The sequence below is a fragment of the Marmota flaviventris genome, chromosome 17 (assembly GCF_047511675.1).
Source record: "Marmota flaviventris isolate mMarFla1 chromosome 17, mMarFla1.hap1, whole genome shotgun sequence".
Taxonomy (NCBI): Eukaryota; Metazoa; Chordata; class Mammalia; order Rodentia; family Sciuridae; genus Marmota; species Marmota flaviventris.
Window position 1 is genome coordinate 25,618,322 of NC_092514.1, and position 3,769 is coordinate 25,622,090.

Here is a 3,769-nt window from a genome sequence, read left to right on the forward strand (position 1 = left end):
TTCTTTTTCTTTTTCCTTTTTTTTTTTTTTTTGGGGGGGGAAAGGGGAGGGATGGGTCTAGGGAGTGGGAAATATGGGAGGGAGGGTGGGGGGCAGGGGTTAGGGGTTGGGTGTCTGGGAGCCAGGGGAAGACTGGAAATGCTGCCGCCTTCTGCAATTTATTTATTTTTTCTTTTGAGAGAGTGAAAGGAAGAGACAGATACTTGAAACTCAGTGTGTGGCCTGGTTATTTGGGTCCTGGGTGTGGAGGGAGACAGGGTGGGGGCCCAGGGATGGGTGGGTCTGGTAAATTCAGATCCTTCTTCATCCCAACCCAGAGAGAATAGGGTGGCCTGAGATAGGGGCTTTGGAGGGAAGCAGCAAATCAAGTTGTTGAGGAATGGGCTTGGGGAGGGCTGGAGCTCTGTCCAAAGTCACTGATAGTCAGGAAGACTTGCCTGCAAAGTAAAGAAGCTTCTTGGTTTATGATGGGTTCATATTCCAATAGATCCATCATAAGTTGGAAATATCCTAAGTAAAAAATGCATTTAGGCTGGGCATGGTGGTGCATGCCTGTAATGCCAATGGCTTGGGAGGCTGCGGCAGGAGGATTGCAAGTTCAAAGCCAGCCACAGCAACTTAGTGAGTCCCTGTCTCTAAATAAAATATAAAATAGGGCTGGGGACATGGTTCAGTGGTTAAGTACCCCTGGGTTCAATCCCTGGTTTAAAAAACAAAATGCATTTAGTATACCTGAGTTACTGAACATCATAGCTTAGACTTGCCTACCTTAAATGTTCTCAGAACACTTGCGTAAAGCCATAGTTGGGCAGAATCATCTAACACAAAACCTACTGTATAATACAGAATAAACGTGTGCCTGATGGGCAGCTGCAGCATACTGTACAGCATATTGCTAATCCATGAACTTCAAAATTTGAAGTTCAGTTTCTACTGAATGTGTATTGCCTTTGTATCATCGTCAAGTTGAAAAACCATGGGCTGAACCATCATATGTAAGTTGAGGTCTGTATCGAGGAAACTTTTATGTTCATGAAGTTGTAGACAGCTGGGCTCTAGAGATAACATTTATAGAGGTTTGCTGATAAGGAATGCTGTATGAATATTTATTTATTTGGTTTCTTTATGCCTCATTTCTATAGAAAAAAAATTTGAAGCAGCTTTGCAAATAGTGAGGGTAGGAAAATAGAAACTGGATCCTAAAGATATAAATGGGAGAAATGGATGACTTATGAGGGTAAATATTATCTCAGCTTCCTGGTAGCCAGGACAAAATGGGAAATGGCTCATTGCCTAGTTCCTTATAATAAAAGGTAAGTCATTTTAGTTTTTATTTTAGGAAGTCAGATTTTCCTGGCCCTAAGTCCTAAACAAAGCTGCTTGGATTGCTGCTTTATAGAAAAGTAGTTCTCAACCTTTCTTTTGCCCCTGCTCATGTGCTTGGCAAGCTCTCACCTGAGGTTGACATAGGTAAGGTGTTTCTGGCACCAGTTATGATTCTGTCCCCTCTGATTCTCAGGGGCCTCAGTTGGGAAGGCTGAGGTGGAAGGCCCTAAGTGTTGTGGTGTCTAAGTCCTGAACAGTTGCAGAAGAGGTTTTTGTAGGCACCCCTGAGCAAAGCTGAGAGGGATGCAAAATCCTGACCCTGGGGAGGCCCAAGCCTAAACCAGTCCAAGGATCAAGGTGTTGCTTACACCAGTGATCCTCTGTGGATCACCCTGAAAAAATACCTGTGTAGCACCCTATTGTATAGGACCCAACCTTTTGAATTGCGGTGGGAGGGATCCAGGTGTGTGCATTTCAGGAAACCACCCAGGTGATTCTGATGTTTTGCTGTGGGGACAAGCACTGCTACTAGAGGACATTTTATGAATAATCCTCTTAGCTTGATTCTGCATAAGAGCAGATGGCATGAGTCTGTGCTGTTCTCTACCATGGGCTAAAGGGAGAAATCTGGGAGCTGAGGAAAGTGTGTGCAGGCAGTGGGTCCAGATCTAAGGAGTTTACCTAGAAGGGGTAAAAATCACATAATCCTGCATTATGATAATGATGATAAGGACTGACTCTCCGATGCTAAGTAAGTACTCTCCCACTGAACTACATACATCTCCAGCTATTTTTAATTTTTGAGACAGGGTCTCACTAAGTTGCTCAGGTTGGCCTCAAAAGTTTTGATCCTCCTGTCTCAACCTCCAAAGTATGTGGGATTTTCATGCATTAGTTTGAAGTATAAAAGCAATACATGTACCTGACAAATATTCAAATATAGAAATACATATGGTTGGAAAAGGTCCTCATTTTAATCCACCATGGTAACAGTTTTGGATATAGTATTCCAAATCTATAGAGAACTCTTCCCTGGTCCCTTGAAGGAGGCAGGGTACTTCAGTGAATAAGAGTTCTGGGCTCCCAAGCTGATTAGGCTTCAAATCCTGGCTCCTCTTTTCCCCATGCACTTTAAGTCTTTCAACAAACACTTGGATCTTCCTTGGTACCAGCCAGTATTCAAAATGCTGAGAAGGCAACATCGGTTTTCAGGGAATTTGGGGTTTACCCAGTGGGAATAACAGATAATTTGAAATTCAATCAATGTTATTAAGCAAATAAAGTAACCACTGAACATGTGTCCTTGCTAGTTTATGCAGGGTGGCCAGGAAGTCCTCTTCTTGGAGAAAAACATTTGAGTTGACTTGAATGTTGACATAGACTGGGGTGAGGGGACTGTGCCAAGTAGGGCAACGACAAGGTAGGGGTAAGTTTAGAAGGTGGGAGGACAGAAGGGCATTGGGGTGGAGAGAATTAGATGGGTCAGGCCTGACACACAGGCCTTTACATGAATTTTATTTCAAGTGCCATAAAAAGCTGCCAGAGGGCTGTGAGAAGGGGGCTTCAGGGTTTTTATTTCTGCAAGGTGGCCCTGGGAGCTGGTGGAGAATATATAGCAGGGGACAATAGAGAGCCAGGGAGGTTGTTGAGGTTAAGACAGGGGACGATAGTGGCACCACTGTCACTTGGGGCAAGGAGCGCCTCCTCTCAGCCTGTTTCCCTAGCTGTAAAATGAAATTGGCCTGCCTTGCTGAATTCTTGTGAGAAAGGTGACAATACTTGTAAGCGCTTAGTCTAGTGCCTGGCAACGATAGGGAATGGTAACAACGGTTGTTATTGGCCTCTCGGTCTGTTTTCAGTGATTGGATGAACCTGGAAGTTAAATAAAACCTGGGATAATTTGGAGTTCTAAAATTTACTTGCCAGGTGTGGTGGTGCATGCCTGTAATCCCAGTGGCTCGGGAGGCTGAGATAGGAGGATTAAGGGTTCAAAGCCAGCCTCAGCAATAGTGAGGCACTAAGCAACTCAGTGAGACCCTGTCTCTAAATAAAATACAAAATAGGGCTGGGGATGTGGCTCAGTAATTGAGGTCCCTGAGTTCAATCCCCAGTACCCCCTCCCCTAATTTCTTAAATTATCACCCTTTAAAAGTAGGAAAGAAGTCTGGGAACAGTGACACATGCCTGTGAATCTCAGCTGAGGCAGGAGGATTGCCAGTTTGAAGCCAGCCTGGGCAATTTAGAAGACCCTGTCTCAAAAAATAAAAATGAGGGGCTGGGGATGGGGATGTGGCTCAAGTGGTAGCGCTCTCGCCTGGCATGCATGCGGCCCGGGTTCGATCCTCAGCACCACATACAAACAAAGATGTTGTGTCCGCCAATAACTAAAAAATAAATATTAAAAAAAAAATAAAAATGAGGATGTATCCCAGTAGTATATCAC